The sequence below is a fragment of the Periplaneta americana genome, chromosome 6, assembly GCF_040183065.1.
Source record: "Periplaneta americana isolate PAMFEO1 chromosome 6, P.americana_PAMFEO1_priV1, whole genome shotgun sequence".
In the NCBI taxonomy this organism is placed as follows: domain Eukaryota; kingdom Metazoa; phylum Arthropoda; class Insecta; order Blattodea; family Blattidae; genus Periplaneta; species Periplaneta americana.
The window spans coordinates 113701029-113720078 of NC_091122.1; the positions used below are offsets into that span (position 1 = coordinate 113701029).

Below are 19050 nucleotides of genomic sequence, written 5' to 3' on the forward strand. Positions count from 1 at the left end.
TAATTTAAAAGAGATTACACTTGTGACGCAGTGGATAGTTAAGTGCCAACTCACATAATTTCATTGCGGTCTTGGTAGTCATAGCAAGGTTGTAATAGTTGCACATTGCTTTCTCTTAAAAATCTGAATCTAAATAACTGGTAGAGCTGATTTACGTATCAAGTTCCATGCTGAAGCCTTTATTTATTTACTCAACTAGCTAGCCAGTGAGAACAAATTACATTTATAAAAAAAAAATGTTTCTAGCCACTACCGTAAGAGCCAGGCTCGTGTACGATGTGGTCTTAGTCAATAATATAACATAAAATTTATAAGGACAGTTTACTAAATACAGTAAGTAACTTAATTTAAACCAATAAATACAACACATGAGCAAGAATAAAGAAGAAAGAGAAAAAGAGAGAAAAATACACATTTAATATAAATTGACAATCCGACAGAAGGCAGTGATATTCAATAAAAACATGAATATAGTCGACAGAAATAAAAGGTAAAAAATTGCATTTGTTAATATTATATATCATGGATAATTTTACAAATTTCTTTTTTAAAATCTTCAATTTTAAAATATTTCAAATTTGGAAAATGGTTTGTAATTTTATTATAAAGTCTTGGGCCGAAACTAGCACCATGTTTAAGAGCTACACTTGTATGACATTTAGGCTCAATTAATGGGAAAGTAGACTTTTGTCTTCGAGTACGATATTCATGACAATTAGATTTATGTTTTATTTGATTTCTGTGGTAGTATGTTAGTAAACTATATTTATAAATTTCTTCAATAGGCAATACATTAAAATCTGTATAAATTAAATTTGTTGGGTAATCCATATTTTTGGTCTGACAAATTTTTATTAATCTTCTGTGTAATAAATTTAATGGATTAAATACAGATGATGCTACTCCACCCCAATTTATTATACCATATTGTATTAATGATTGTACCAAAGCTAAAAATATTATTCTCAATGCCTCCTTAGTGATAAAATTTCGAAGTATTATGAATTTATAAATTGTCTTTCTTATACTTGTACACATGAAATCAATTTGTTTATCCCAACAATTTGTTTATTGAATGTATATTGTCTTTAATTTTTTATTTCTCATTATATGAAGTGTAAGGACAGAAGTATTTTGATGGTGCGGAAATGAATTCCTAAATAATCTCGGAAATTAACATTTTAGACTTCCATTATATCGAAAAAATGGTGGCCATACCGTCTGTCTGTCGCAACGAGTTCTCATAAACTAGTGAAAGGGTTTTGAATGTTTTGATCATATTCAGTGTCCAGGAATTAATAATTATCCAGAAATATAACAATTTTAGTAATAGTCTAAAACAAAATGCTTCTTTAAATAAAAACATGAAATACCGATTCACTTCACATCAGTGCTAACGATTTTGTCCATTATTTTTTTATATTTAACTTACATGGACTAAACCAGTCAGTAGCGTTTCTTGACTCTCGAGTCAACACCTTAATACACAAGCAGGGTGGAGAGGTAAGGCATGATCCCGCTCCCTCCCCTTAGCCATCACTTGTTCAAAGTTACGCAGTGTTGAAGTAAACACAGCAGGATCAGTTGTGTTTTTGACATGCGCAGTCTGACAGCTATTTTCATAAAAGAAGATGTATGATTATCTCAGATGACAGAATTTATTATCGCACTTATTTTGAATATTTATATGACATTGAGGGGCTCGGGCGTAAAACATGGTAACTGACATTTTGTTAAAAAAATTATATATGTAGCGTATAATATGATACCTTACAATCTGCGTATAATACAGTAGTTAGTTTTCAAACATCTCAACAGGTGGCAGAAGTATACAGATTTTGTTTTCCTGGTAACTATACAAAATTGTCACATAGGCCTATATAAATGTTTACCTACCTAATAACCTCAAAACATTAAAATATAGATATAATGAAGGTGAGGTTATATCTACAAGCAGAAGTCGCAGTTCTATTGAATTACACTTATTTGAAAAGTCAATGTAAAAACTTGGCAGCAGTAGATATTTTTAAAATACTTAGAAAGTCAATATGCCTTATTCTTAGGTCATTTAACGATAATATAACGGAAGTTTTTTTGTACAAAATATATATATATATATATGAAAATTTTTTTCCTAAATTAAAATAGTAAAATCAAAGAGAATTCCGCGTATCACAGATTAACATCTAGTTGCTGAGTTAAAATTGGTTACATGTTACTGAACTGAAGAGTTGCATTGAGGGGTTCAAGAGTAAAACATGGTAAGTAACATTTTAGTGTTTTGAAGTTATTAGGTAGGTAAACATTTATATATGTAACACCTTCACTATTGCAAGTTTTCAGTGAGCAGAATCGGACAGTGAACACACCCAAACTAAGAAGAGTTCATTTAAGGTTATGTGAATATATATATATATATATATATATATATATATATATATATATATATATATATATATATTATATATATATATATATATATTTATATATATATATATATATATATATATGTGTATACATTTGTTAATTTACTTTTCGTTTTGTTGCATTTATTTTGTTATTAAACATTATGATGAATATGTCATTAACTCGTTAAAATTAGGAATCAACGCCGACTTCCAACTTTCATTGAATCAGACGTAATAAAAACTGAACTTGAACTTCTCAACTTCAATGTAGAACATGTCCGACAGATGACAGTACCTAGCAATGACACCGAAGGTGCACCCATGAGACGACCTATACCAATATGTGTTGTTACACTACCAAACACTGAACACTCGAGAACAATTTATCAATTAAGAGACATCAACAATCACATCATTAAAATCGAAAGCTACAGAACAAGTCCTCATATAATTCAATGTCACAAATGTCAAGAATTTGGACATACCTCTCGTCGATGCAACTTACAACTTGGCTGCGTCAAATGCAGTCAAGAGCATTTATTCTCCGATTGCCCTATAAAAGGACCAGCTCACACACCCATATGTGCAAATTGTAATGGAGCACACACAGCTAGTTATGGACAATGCCCAGTCCAATTAGAACGCAAAAATGCTTTACGAGAAAAACTACGCAACACTCAAAAGTTTCGTCTTGAAAATCGAACTCAACATCCGGCTTGGACTTCTTCTGATTTTCCACAGCTTTCGCAACCTGCGCAGCCGCAGGCTTTTGAAACAACATTTCGTCATACTACAAACACTACTTTTCCTCCCGACTCTCCTGCTGAATCTTTTAAAGACATCCTACACGTGCTTCGTTCCTTCAACATTTTTAATTGCCTTCGAATCATCCGATCCACTCTTCATAAAATACAATCCACTTCCGATCCTCTGTCTAAACTAATAACGTTCATAGAAGGTATAACAAATCTAATTATCAACACAAATGAACAACCCTAGATCATCAGAATTACGTCGTAACCTCAAAGTCTTGAATTTTAATGCCAACGGCATAATCCGCCAGACATTCGAACTGCAAACACTACTTCATAATTACAGCGTGGACTTGGCCTGTATTACAGAAACTCATCTCAAACCCTCAACAAAGCTCCGAATCAGAAACTACAATGTCATACGAACAGACAGAGATCAACGTCCAGGTGGTGGTACTGCCATCCTCATCAAACGTATAATTCCGTACAGAGTAGCGACGCTGCCCATATTTCAAACACTTGAGGCCACTGGTGTGTTCATACTACTCGATAACATTGAAACTCTGATTGCTTCTGTATACTACCCACCATATGCCCACATAAATGAACATGACATTACATCACTGATAACTCACCATCAACATTTTATAATATGCGGTGATCTAAATGCGAAACATCGAGCATGGAACTCAAGGATTACTACAATAAAAGGAGAAATTCTCCTACAACATTCCACAAAATTCCACTACGCCATCAATGGACCACGACAACCTACAAGATATCCATGGATAGCAGCCCAAGAACCTGACGTGCTAGATATTTGTCTCCACAAAACAAAACACATACCACTTGAACAATACTGCATCAAAACCCTAGATTCTGATCATATTCCTGTTTTACTTACTTTCAAGGTACAGCTACTGTTGCACTCACATCACAAACAAGCATCACGAGTCACTAACTGGAATGAATACACCAAACGGCTACATAACGCACTACCAGGAAATATCCCAAAATTAACACCTGACGATATAGATATGGCAATAAATATGTGCTCTACAACTATAAAGAATATATTTTTAGAGGTCTCATCAACATCAACTCCAGTAATAACAAATGACACCCCAAATCGAGAATTAGAATTCGTATTAAAGGCCAAAACAAAAGCTCGGAAACGATGGCAACAGTATGGAGATCCACAAGGGAAAATTGCATTTTACAGATACCAACGAGCCCTAAGTAGGAAATTCCAAATGTACAAAGAAAAACATTTTGAAGACGCTGTACAACAATTACAGCCAACGTCCAGACACTTTTGGTCCTTCACGAAACGTATATTAGGTAAAATCACACCCTCAACAAAAACCCCCATCCAGGATTCTACAAATAACTTCATCTATGATCCCCAACAGAAACTCAACGTACTTGCCAAATCCTTCGAAAAAAGATTCTGTCCACATTCCCACTCATCAATTCCGCATTTCTCAACAAGAATACATCAACAAGTACAAGAAACACTACATTGACCTACAAGCGATATTATTCCATATGCTCACCCTCAAGAAATCAAAACTGCTATCAATAAACTACATCGAAACAAGACACCAGGTCCAGACAGAATCTCCCCAGCTATGTTGAAGCATTTACCTAAACGAGCCAATACCCATCTAACAAAAATATACAACTCCTGTCTACAACACAACTATTTTCCTCCAGCATGGAAACTGGCAAAATAATAGCTATACCGAAACCAGGAAAAGATCCGACTGTATCAACAAACTATAGATCGATTAGTCTTTTGGATTTTCTTGGAAAAATTTATGAACGACTGATACTAGCACGAATCCAAAGATACTTAAACAACCCTAACAATCTCCATCATGCACAATTCGGATATAAGCCTCATCATAGTACTAGAGACTCACTTCACATATCCAAAATGTTTTCCAGCGTAAACAGCACACGATAGCAGCATTTCTGGACATAGAACAGGTCTTTGACACTGTATGGCACGACGGTTTGCTATACAAATTCGATAACATATATATCCCGTATTCCTACATTAAATTAATTCACAGTTATCTACAAAACAGAACCTTTCAAGTACGGGATGGATCACTTATTTCAAATCTTCACCTCATCAAAGCAGGAGTGCCTCAGGGTGCAGTTTTAAGTCCCTCGCTATTTAGTGTATATGTTCAAGATACACCTAACACATCCCAAGTGTCAGCAAGGGCTATATGCAGATGACACTGTCATCTACACACAGCACGTCAACATTCACTTTGGATGTCTCCAACTACAGGAAGCACTGGATTCTATCACTCAATAGTCAACAAAGTGGCGCCTCAAAATAAATGGAAGCAAATCTCAGGCTATAGTCTTTACCAAACGCTTTCCACATCGAACTGACTCTCTTTCCATTCAAGAACAAGATATACCATTTGTTACAACAACTAAGTACCTTGGAATATTTTTGGATAAACGACTTACATACCGACAACACATCACTTCCGTCCGCGAAAGAGCCTTCCAGAGATTCATGGCGCTCTACCCGGTGTTCAAGACCTCCACTTCACTCAAGATCAAGACTCTACTATATACTATTCTACTTCGTTCATACATGTTGTACTGTTGCGAGATATGGTCCCAAGCACATCCGCGTCACCTTCAACGCCTAGATGGACTCCAGAGGACAATCTGCAGAACCATAACGGATTATCGGATTATCGGATTCGCAACACCCAACTATTCGAAATGCTAGGTATAATGAAATTCACAGAGTATATCAAGCTGATCCGCCAAAATTTCATATCCTCACTACTTACTCATCCCAATCCATTGTTGAATACTCAAATCATCTAGCTCAATAGCAATTTCCATCCCTGATGATTTTCTCAAACACATTCCTTACACCTCAATATCAAACCAACACTGTCCACCTGACTTGTCTGCTGCTAGTAGACATTAGTTCAACAACAAATTATCCAACTAATCATGTGCTACCCTTTAGATTCATTATAAGGCAAGGGTCCTAAGTAAAGGACCTGGTACTTAATCACACACTGCTTATTTAAAAAAAAAACAGAGTTCTCTATTTATCCGTCCGTTCGAGACGAACAGACGATACTCGAGAAGACAAGATAGCACCCAGAAGCTTGCTATATAATGAGTGGACATAAAGTGATACTAAGTGTGTGTAAGCAGTGTATGTTAAACAGTGATGATTATGGACGTAATAAAAATAGTGTTGTTGAATGTATTGTAAAGTAATAGTAATATAATAAATTGAACTAAGTAGCTTTGCAGACTTTTCTATTGCGCTGTACACTAAATATCCTAAGAATGCAGTTCTGATTATCTCACCTTTTGCTTTATTTTCTGCCTCTGTCCGGTTATAATTTAATTGTTAGTGTAAAATAGATCGTCACTTTTATCTTCCTGTTGGCTCCGGTAAGAATTTTTAGTGGAAAATGGTGTGAGAAATTAAAATGTAAATGTTATATTTTAAATTAGTAATGAGGGAGGGTGGGCATACTTTCTGAATAGTTTAACATTTTCGTCACCAGATGTGCTGCTAAATACATGGAGTAAGTAGTTTTTGGTTTCGTTACTTGGTGCGCTGCTAGATGTAATAAGTTCTCCACCGACCAACAGATGGCAGCAAGATCAGTTTCTATATTAGAGCCTCTAGCATGTATTAGGAGAAATTCAGTAAGTTTCGCATCCTATTATATATTTATCCATGTTTTAGCACTTCTCATCCACTTCCAATACGTGTACCACAAATTCCCACAGTATCTTGATTCTCACGAAATACTTGTATTACTTCATCTGCGAGCATTAAATTTTACCACGGTACTACAATGCGTCAGGTTCATGGTGAACATATGTATATTTAAAACGGAAAATTGCAATTTAATTCAAATATGTAAAGTTTGGATGACTGAAAAATGTTTCTTCCGCGCAATGTAGAAAATGAAAGTTTTTCTTCTTATTTCGGTAGGCTAGTTTCTTTATTTCTTATAAACGAGAGTTCAAGGTACAAACTACACGACAATATAATTTGTAAGATTAGGTGAACTGTTGCAAATCATATAAAACGCACGGTGGAAAATGTTTTATCTCCATGGCTGATTTTCTGTGCTTTATTTCCTATTATGCCATCTCTTATCTTTCTCTCATTTTAATTTCAACTGCCAATTCTCATTTATTTTAGTAGTTTTTCTCTTAATGCTTTTCTCTCATTTTTTCTCATTTATTTCGCTAGAATTCATTCACTTGTTGTAGTAACTAGTTTTTTATCTTCCGGTTGCCCCTCTTTTATAATGAATTCTAGCTAGCTAGTGCACTATGTACGAACAGGATCTTACAAAACTCTCTCAGTAGAGAATGTTGTAATTAAAATGGGTGTGTTTTTATTTCCTGCTTCATAAAGAATACAAATAGTTTTAATGTTGTGTTCTTTCCATAGGAAAACAGAACATTGCAGTTTTAATGGAGGCACAGAAATAGCTGGAGGAAATTATGACACTTCATGACTATACTCATAAACAGAATAATTTTCGCTTGCATTTCCGGAGGAGATTCACAAAAGCATGCACCATCAGAAGTTTGTTGAAAGAATAACATTTCCCATGTATAATGAAGTCCGATAATTTTACCAGGACACAATGTCTCCAATTACTGAAGTCGTTATGAACTTTCTTTTTTCAGGTGTACATAGGTACAATGTTTTGATTTGCAAATATTTTACAAACTACAGCAGTTTTAGTACTAAAATTTACACAAGACAGACCCTGTTAAGCTTCCTGCAAGACTATAAAAATTTTTAATACAGATGGACTGATGTTGTACGTTGTAAATATGGTTATATGGATATATGTATATATATGTGTATATATATATATATATATATATATATATATATATATATATATATATATATATTCAAGGAATTATCATTAAATGATCAATAAAATACATATTAATTTACTTAATTATTTACTTAGTTACATAAATATTTATTTATTTAATTATTTACGTATTTGTTTGTTTATTTACTTATTTATTTGTCTACTTATTTATTTACTTACTTATTTATTTGTTTATTTGTTTGTTCGTTTGTTTATTTGTTAATTTATTAACGTCTTATGCCAACAGATTCGAGGTAAAATACAATTTTTCTGTATAATTAACGATTACCTTAAATAATGTTCACGTAATATATTTATGATTAATTATTAGAATGACTTATTTAGGTACAAATGCCTTTTAGAGAACCCTAAGGTTCATTGCCGCCCTCAAAAGTTAAAAAGGAAAGTAATAGCACAGTCTACTATATACAGTCGCGAAGTTCAATATGTAGTAAAAATGCAAACATGGGTAGTTACCCACCACTAGGATCGCTGCTATCGCCTCATCATCGCAGATCTCTCTCCTAGCAGACAACAAAATATGTTACACTTCCGTTGTCGTGTTCTTTTTGAAAAATTAACACCTTCCTTCCATTATTGAAATATTAAATGCATGAAGTTAATTTATTATTTTAATGAAGTATATTAAATTCCACCATAAACTCGAAGATACCTGCAAGAAATAAGTAATATAATTTTTGTTTGTGCAAAACGAACTGAAATTTACTATAATAGCTTCACTCATTCAAGATTATAACGATAATTAACTATGAAACCAATAAATATTAATTTGCATTTCCCTTTACAACAATAATAATGGAAATATGAATTAATGGAGTAACTTAAGCGTACCGGTACTTGTAGTGTAGGCTTACGTAGTTAACAAAGTGGGATGAGGTTAAGCAATAATAATCACACCGGAATTGGAAATAAAATGTGATCAATAAATTTTATTTTAACAGACTTTTTCTACGTCTCTAGTAAAGCAACAAATAAAAATAACAACAAAATTAACAGCTATAATTAAAAACATATCCTTTGAAAAAAATAGGCCTAAGCAATAATAATCCCACCAGAATTGAAAATAAAACGTGATCAATAAATTTCATTAAAACAAACTTAATTTTTCTACGTCTTTAGTAAAAATAACACATAAAAATAATAACAAAATTAATAGCTACAATTAAAAATATATCCTCTGAAAAAAAAAGTAAACCTAACCTTTATTTCTCTGGAAATTTAGCAGCCTAAGTGACAGAACTTTAACCGGTATCTAATGTCCTTTCGGTTAGACTGAAACATTTCATTGTGAAATTTCAGGATATAATGTAATCTAACAATCACAAAGAACTTCAAAATTAAGAGTTTTGTTTCTGCACAGCATTCCTGTGGAAACCCAGGAACCTTTCTGAATCTTTCGGAAATCGGACAAAGGATAACTCTGGCCTCTTTCTCTTACTGTTGCTACAATTTATAGCACTACAAACGTCTCCTCCCTGTCCCATATTATTATTCCTATTATTATATTTTAGCCATTAACATTTTCATTACAACCAATAACGAACATTTCACAAGCATCAATGTGAAATACGCAACGAGCTAGCACTCGATAGAAATACGACACAGTCCAAAGTCGACCATGGACAGTCTATTGTTTCTAGTTGCTAACCGCTTGGAGCGCTTTATCACGAGATTTGCAAAAAAACACCTCAAGCTTCGCGACTGTATATAGTAGACTGTAGTAATAGTGCATCTTCTTGCTTTAGCTCGCAGTGAATTGGAAACGTATCCGTCAGAAACTGGCCTATACGGACTCTGTATGTTTCATTGAGACATATTTTAATTAATCGAATTAGTTTCTTGGAAATACCGAATTCAATAAGAATATTATATAAAACTTCTCTCGAATCATATAATTTTTTTAAATCTATGAATAACTTATATAGGGTACTGTGCCCTTATACCCCTATTTTTTTTCAATATCTGTCGAATACAAAAAATCTGATCAATAGTCGATCTATTGCGCCTAAAACAACATTGAGGATCCCCAGTAATTTCATCTACATAATATGGAGTTACTTCGAAAGTTACTACAGTTTGTCTTGTCCCACTTCTTAAAGATATTGTACATTTAGTAGTTGCCCAATATACTCCTAGTCTTCCAATTGTACAGAATGGAATGAGAGTTTGCAAGCAAGTCATCATTCTTATCCTTGATCACGTTTTACCCTTGCCTGAAATCCACTCTTAAATTCCTTTATGCCCTTATGTAAGTCTCTAATATTTTCATTTCTTACTATTTGTTTCTACCTTATTCAATTTTTCTTTCAAGTAATCTCTCTCTTTATTCTTAAGTGTATGACTTGCTTCCCTTTTTTCTTTGAAATAATTATCTCTGTTCGCCTGAACTGGATCCTGTAAGAATTTCAATTTTGCCCGTTTTCTTCTTTTTTACTACCATGGAATAATCTTCATTAAACCACGGTTCCTTTTCTTGGTTTCATAATAACCGATGCTCTGCTCAGCTGCAATTTTGATATCTCTCATATTTTCCCACACGCTATAAACATCTAACTGCGTCTCTACTTTGTCGGAACTTTTTAAAGCGGCAAATCTATTTACAATTTCGACCTGATTACGTTGCTTAGTTTCCTCGTATTTTAATTTCGGAATATTGAATATCCATTCGAACTATTTGACAGATATGAAAATATGCTTTAACCCAGGTGATGTGCAATCAGTTAAGATGAATGAAGCAGAGGTGAAAATAATGCACCGATCAAAATCTGGAAAATGCTATTATTGGCCTGAACAAGTGGAACGCATTACATATTTCAAATGAGTCATTGTTAAGGTGATTGAAGCTCCGTACTCTGAGGAGTTAATTGAGGTACTATTTCCTTAAAAATTGTATTAATTAATCACAGTCTGAAGATTTCAATTTAGTTTCAGTTTTACCTCTTCCATATGTATCTGTTGTTTATAAAATGCGTACATGATGTGATTTGTTGCTCTTTTTATAGAATCTGACTAATTTACTCATTATATTTAGTAAATGAAACTCCGTATAAAATGACTTTATTTTATAGAGCTGTTGCATGACCAATGTAAGTAAATACAATAATTAAATTGTAACTTCATATCAACATAGAAATAAAAATACACGGTAATTTTAAGTAAGTAAATGAAACAAATATTGAGTAACAAAAATTAGCTGTATCTGATGCCAAAATATTTAAGCATTTTACTGTACGTCCGACACTAAAAGAAATTTACTTTCTGAAGGATGTGAAGTAGCAAATTGGGGTCGGAATGGTGCTCTTATTGTAAATTGAAGTCTTAATTAAAAATAGAAATTACTTCACTGAACTAAAGTCCTACATTTCACTAGGGCCAAATTAAAGAAGTACCTAATTTCTCACGTTTTCTATTCTGTAGGTTAATTCATGACATTCAACAACGCTTCATTAAATGGTTACTAAAACATTATGTTGTACTAGTAGACTATATTGTAAACCTCTTCTATATATAGGGTGATTCACGAGGATTTACAGTCCTCTACGGAGCTTATATCTAAAGACATTTTGAACAAAAAATGTCATATAAACATAGTTCCTATTCCCAATATTTTCAGAGTTACACTAATTTAAAATTCTTTGTAAAATACGTTTTTTCTTTAATTTAAAGGTAAAAGAATAATACAAATAGAGAATGAACCATTCAGAAGTATCATTTCTTTAATTGGCAAATATTATGAAGCTTAAAATATGGTGTGAACTCCTCAGTTGCTTCGTACAGACATCTTTTTCTATTTTTAACTAAAAAATTACATTATTCTTACGCACTTATCACAATAATTATTACAAATCACACCACTTCAACGACTTAATTATTTGCAGTTCAATTTTGCATCCTAATTTACAGTCTTGGAGAGTTTACAACACATTTTAAAAAACGTCGCCGTCCGCTTGAGTACACTTGGTCGCACGCTTGTGAACGGCACTCGTCGCTCTACGTAACTGCATACGGCTATCTTTGATTTACGTAGTGATCGCGCTGGCTGCTCACTGCACGCTGACCAAGGTCTCGCGTTCATAGCAATGCGTTCCAATAACGACATGTTATATGACTTTTTTGCTCAGAATGTCTTAGGAAATAAGGTCCGTAAAGGAAGGTAAATCCTCGTGAATCATCTTGTATTTCAACTAGACTCTGACTAAATTGAGACTTTATAGTACTATTAAGATCTTTTCGTTTGACATGTTCCATATTCTAGCTGTGAAGCAATGTACGAATACCATGGAATGTTAATAAATACAATACAACACAATGCAATATAATATAATACAATACAATACAAAGTTTTGACATAAAGCTATGTGATGTTGCATAAACTGATTTTTCTGCTTTACGTCCGACACTACGAATTTTTCTATTATACCGAAAGTAAAAATGAATATTTAAATGAGAACTCAATTATAAAAAGTTCTTCAGGGTTGATATTCTCAGGCCATGTGAGAAGTTCACTTGATTTCCTAAGACATTATTAAATAAAGAAAAATACGGTGTAAAAATATTCTGAATTTTACGCCCGAAAACATGGAATATAATATAAGTAGCCCATAAATCCAATGTTGAACTACAGTATAAGCTAATAAGTCACCACAACCTTTCAAAAATGACTAGCTTGTGGTTGATAACCGTGTATAAACAAATATTGGAATACTGTAAAATATGTAATAGGAAGCACTAAATTTGAACCTATAAATTGAGCTGCATTTTAAATGCTATTCATCTGCAGGCATTGAATCAATTTATATGACATATTTATTATTGGGGAAGGCCTTTTAAATATGATTAATTTCACAAAAGACTTAGATAAATTGTGATCAGGTTAACGTTGTCATTTAAAGTATGCAGCTATTTCAATAAAGAAATGATTTATTATCAAACTATTGGACACTCTGAGACTTGTCTTACATCCTTCGTCATATCTAAGGTAAGGTAAATATTCTCAGTAAAACTGAAAAGTAACTGAGCCTCTGCACGTGCTGCCCTAATTTCTCGTAATATATCACTTTCTTAGAAGTAATCGATACCCACAAGAGTGTTTCTAACTGTTGAATTGTGTTTTCAAATTGCTTTCACACACACAAGTTTTCTTTCCTCCTGTGAAGGAAACGAAAATATTAACATGTATTTCCCATTATGATAATCACATTTACATTTTGGCACGCAGTAACTGCCTGGCATTTTAAAATGTCTATTTATAGAAGCCCGAAACCCACAGTATTAAAGAAAGTATGAGAGTAATTATGACGTCAATACTGAAAAGGAATATTGAACAAAACATTCAACAGTGCAAAGTGAATAGCATTCATGTAGGCCTAGTAATCGAAACTTTAATAATTTGGTTTTACAAAATAAATTAATACAAAAGTTTATTCATAATTCTAATCAATATTTTCAAAGTATAATTCATGTGATGTGAACGTAGGCATTTCAGAAGTAACTGAATATTAATTTCCATACTCTGCTCTCTGATTCTCATAGCGTTCCTACAAATTATGCCGGGGATATATGAAATACATCATTATATTCCCTAATGAAGGCCAGACTTTTGAATTGAACCATCACAGAGGTAGTCATTAAAATAGCTGTTAAGATTTATTATGTGCATTATTAATTGCAATAAAATAAAATTGAAATAAATAAGTTTATTGCTAGTAAAAGAACTTTTACAGATACGGAAATAAAATCTGGAGCTCCCGTATTATATAGATTTCGCTTACAACACAATGCGCATGTGCAGTAAACAAGAGCCCCTGTATACAGGATTGTTTCCGATCTCTGATAACGAATTTGAATGACATCATGTGCTTCAGAAGTCACATGACAGCTGAACTGTGGCGCGAGGTGACAGACCAGTAGTGAGTGATCTCATAGTCAGAGTGCACGGCGACTCACGGCAGAAATTCCCAATAAAATGGATCCCTTTTGGGAGGGGTACATAACAACCCTTTGCGATGCCAAGTACAGTTAAGTGAAAATAAAATAAGCCTGCAATAAACGAGGTTTCGTTATTTCCAAGAAAGGCATCTTCTGTGTACTTAATAAGACTGGTAAAGCTCGAATGGAATTAATTTATATCATCTCGTGGGGTGCGGCGACTTGTGACAGGGTGGATTTGCTTGCTTTTTCCACTCTGGAATTAATTTCATCCGAGCTTTGCCAGTCTTATTAGGTACACACAAGATGCCTTTCTTGGAAATAACGGAATCACGTTTTTTGCAGGCTCCTACGATTTTCAAGTAACTGTATTTGCCATCGGAAAAAGTTGTTATGTACCCCTCCCAAAAAGGCTCGATTTTCTTGGGCATTGCTACTGTGATACACCGTGCACTCTAATTATGAAATCACTCACTGCTGGTCTGTCACCTTTCACCGCAATTCAGCTGTCGATGTGATTCCTAACGCACATGATGTCATTCAAATTCGTTTTCAGAGATCGGAAACAACTTTGTATAATCAAACGTGCAAAATTGTTGCCTACATACAGGTGGACTCCCATCAAGATTCGCTCCAAATTTTAATTCCACATCTGTACAATAAACAGAAATTGTCCTTGAAAAAGTAAAATTCATGCTCAGGGAGATATCCAAACACATATTTTAACAATGACATACATTCATAAGAAATAAAGCAGGTTTAAAACTTGGAAATAATAGAGTTTTAATTTTAACAATTTAACTTATACAAATACATAAATTTATACATATTAAACAAACACATAATATTCCTAATGATATTTGTTTAATTTGCTGATAAGTTATTAAAATTTCGTAAACTTGGGAATTTTTCAATTATTTTGTTTTATAGGATGATTAAGAGATGTAGGCCTACTTGTGGAACACCTTGACTCTCCAAGTCATATTAGAAGAATCGTCTTTAGTTCTGTATTTATAATTTATGGAATTTGAATGTGTAGCGATTTTTGTGTAGTCTATTACATTTAATAAAGTATTATCATAGTTTGAAACGTATATTATTTTAGTTTCCCTATGTTACCTTAACATTACAGGTTGGCAATAAAGTCTGGATACATAGGGAAGAGGAAGAGGAATGTAAAAAGTGAGTAGTAAGAACCAGAAGTTGAGGAGGAAGAGGAGCAAAGGGAGAAGAGGTGTGGAAAAAATGAAGGGAAAAGGGAATACAAGAAGGAAATGGAAGTGACATGAGAAATAGGAGAGATAAATTATAAAAAGATGAAAAAGAAAGTAAAAGGAAAAGTGAAAATAAAGTTATGAAGGAAGGAAAAGAAACCAAATAAGAAAACTAAGAAGTAACAGGGAAAAGTTAAAGAAAACTATAGAAAAAAGGACGAGGAGAAAAAAAAGAAAGAGAAGAAGATGAAGAAGTCGGGAGTGAAAAATATGAGCAAAGGGATAGAAGAAAGGAAGAGAATATTAAGTAAAGGAGGAAAAGCAATATGGTGAGCAATGGTACAAAAAATGAGGAAATAGAGGGAAAAGGGAATGGATGTCTTTACTTTTGTGCTTACACTTTATGGCGAATTTATATGTATAATAGAATTATTATTTAATAATATCGTTTTATGATTAATGTTGTCTTAATTAAAATTGTACTGATTTATGTTATGTAAGCCTATGATTTCAAATGGAAAAAAGTGAATATTTTTAGTGAAATATACTTGGATATAACTACAATATTTTACGTAGATTTATTTCAATACGGCCACAAGTTAAGAAAAAACTGTTAAAATAGCAAATATTTCAGTAACAGGTAGACCTATTACTATTAACAGAGATCACCTTTCATTGTGTCTAGACTCAAAAAAGGAAATGAATAATTATATAAAAAATTGAATTCAATGAACTTATTTAAAACTCTAATTGAAAATATCTCTGTAATATAATTTTTTCACTTGTGGCTCTCTTCTTCCCATGGCGCGATCTGTGGTTTCTGGAAAAAATGTTGGTAATACTAAGAAGTAACAAGATAATATATGCAAAGTTGGTTAAATAAGAGCCACGATATAATGCCGTGTGATTATGATCCGTTTGGACCACTGAAGGAACCAAACTTAGAACATAATGAACAGGTGAAATAATTCGATAATTCATGGGCTATTGGCCATAGACACGCTCCACTACGTTTCACGATACGTAAATAAAAAACTACTAATGCGATGGGAAAAGTGTCTAAATGTTAAGGCAAACTATGTAGAAGATTAATTTGCGTAATCGTTTCAAAAATGTTACTTTAGTAATGATTATGTAAAAATATTCGGCTTATATTTGACTGTTACTTCACTACTCCCTTACTAGGCACTACTATATGAAGTAACTCGTACTCAATACTTATAGATACTTTTGTAATATTTAAAAGAAGATATTCTTTTTAACTACATTTTATAGACTGCGGACCGAAAACTAGAGAAAGAGACATATTTCTCTCCCTGATGTTATTTAAATGAAAGACATAAAGTATGGAGCCTGAGAATTAGAAATAGAAGGTCAATACTGAAACCTTTTACACTTATTCTTTCACAACTGTATTAAAATCGAGGTAATATATTATGTCACATAACGACTACCAGTCCGCCTGCAGAAATAGTCCATCTTCAGTCTTTCTCTGTCTCTTCTCTTCCATTTCCCACATAAATTCCGAAACAACCATTTCATTCTTGTTAAGAGGTAAAGTAAGTTATGGGTTTCCTAGCAACAGACCTCTTTAATGCATTAAGTTTTACATGGCTTGCAGCAAGTAAGACCGAGAGAGGAACTTGCAGTGTGACAACACTTTAAAAAGTTTATCTTCAACGTAGTGAGTTGAGACATACTGGCTTATGAGTAAAAACATTTGTAGTAGTGCGGTACGATAGTAGACAGTAATATGAAACAGAAAGCTTAAAGCTTGCAAAGTGTACCAGATTCTTGTATACACCCCACAGACCGCCTGCGGTGTATAAGCTAAATCGTTATATAACAGTGATTGCAATAGGGACTTCACATAATCTGTATCTTTCTAACAGTGCTTTCAGTACAGGTTTAAACACTCTATCATGATGCAACTGATTTTAATGGACGTTTCAATAATCAGTGTCGTTATATAACAGTGATTAAAAGAAAAAATGTTTGGTACCTGTTATTAGTTAAGAGTGATTTTATTAGAAGTTTTCAGAAACTGCATATTCATTTATCTATGATTTCATAACAGATTTATGAAAACTGTATATGTAACTGTAATTTAAATAGGAGCTTTATTGAATCAATATAATTTAATGAGCATCTTAATGCTTTTAGAATCTGTTCCCTAACTTAAACGTTCTTGAAGAATAGGTATGTCTGTTTACTAGTTTCGATCAGTGATAATTTATAGTGTCAATGAAATGTGTTCTATAGTGTCAGTGAAATGTGTTATATAGTATCAGTGAAATGTGTTCTAAAGTGTTAGTGAAATGTGTCATAGTGCCAGTACAGTGAGTGAGATGAGAGTAAAGTGAAAGATTGTCATCAGTCTCAATGTGAAACTTATGTAGGGCCTATACATATATAGGTTGTAATGTAAAATTAGGTTCACTTATTAATTAGGTTATTCTATGTATTATTATTAATTTAATTACTGTGTATAATTGTACTGTGTATTCTAATTGTATTGTGTATTGTAATTTTATTGTCTATTGTTTATATTGTATGTACCACTGCCACTGGGTGCTGGCCCACTTGCAGTGTAATTAAGTAAATATATACATACTGTACATTTCTGTATTTGTTTACAAAATCGATCTTTATGTACAGATTACAGAGATTTTAATAACATTTGCAAGAATTACTGTTGTTATTTAAGAGTAATTTCAATTAAATCTCTCAGAATACCTTCATGTAGCACTAACATCATTAGAAGATTTCAGAAACTACATGTTTATTTGTGATTTCATTAGAGATTGTTTCTGAAGCAGTGTCTATTTAATTGTGATTTCGAAAGAGGTTTTACCGAATTTTTTCTTTATTTAATGGAACATTTCAAGTTTCCAGAATTTGTGTGCTAACTTGAACATGAATTTAGTAGTGACTTTAAAAGAGTTTCTGTTCCTTTAGCGGATATTTCAGTATAGGTTCACATAATCTCTCTTTATATAACAGTAATTTTAATTGAGGTTTCTAGCATTGATGTCGTTATTTCACAGTAATTTCAATAAAATTTCCCACAATATCTCCCATAAATTTAGCTGTCTAGAACCTACATGTTTGTTTATCAGCTATTTCATTAGAGATTACTATAACCTGTGTGTATTGAACTGTAACTTTAATAGCCGTATACTGAAGCTATGTCTGTATTTATTGAACATTTCAACGCTTTATGGATCTATGTCTTAACTTAAATGTGAATTTAATTTCATTCATTCATTCATTCATTCATTCATTCATTTATTTTATTCCATAGATCTTACATGAGCAATGAAGCTTTAAGATGTGGAACAAGTCAACATTTTACAATATTACAATTACAATTTTTACAAATTTTTATAGTTTTACAATTTAGTAATTTTCTACAATTTTTACAATTTTGTGCAATCTTCTACATTTTTTTTTTTTTTTTTTTTTTTTTTTTTTGGCGAGATGTAGTGAGATGAGATGAGGTCCGAGGATTCGCCAAAATATTACCCGGCATTTGCCTTTTGGTGGGGGAAACCTCGGAATAACCCAACCAGGTAATCAAATCAAAGGGGGGTAATCAAATCAAAGGGGTTGATGCCAAGGACTCGCCATAGACTCGCCATAGACCATCCGGCTTCAGTCCCACGGTTTAAGAACCCGCGTCTTTTTAATAGTGACTTCAGCCTATATGTGCAGAATTTATTTTATGCAAAAGTGAATTTGATGTACGTTCCAAGAACCACTGTTTTTATGTAGGAATAATTACAATAAAATTTCTCATAATGTCTTTATT

At 32.9% G+C, this 19050-nt stretch overlaps 1 protein-coding gene across 1 annotated transcript in view; it reads left to right on the forward strand.

Annotated features, from left to right (window-relative positions):
• LOC138701649 (chaoptin) overlaps positions 1–19050 on the forward strand; it is a 1160966-nt gene that overhangs the window by 1014074 nt on the left and 127842 nt on the right. The window lies entirely within an intron of this gene.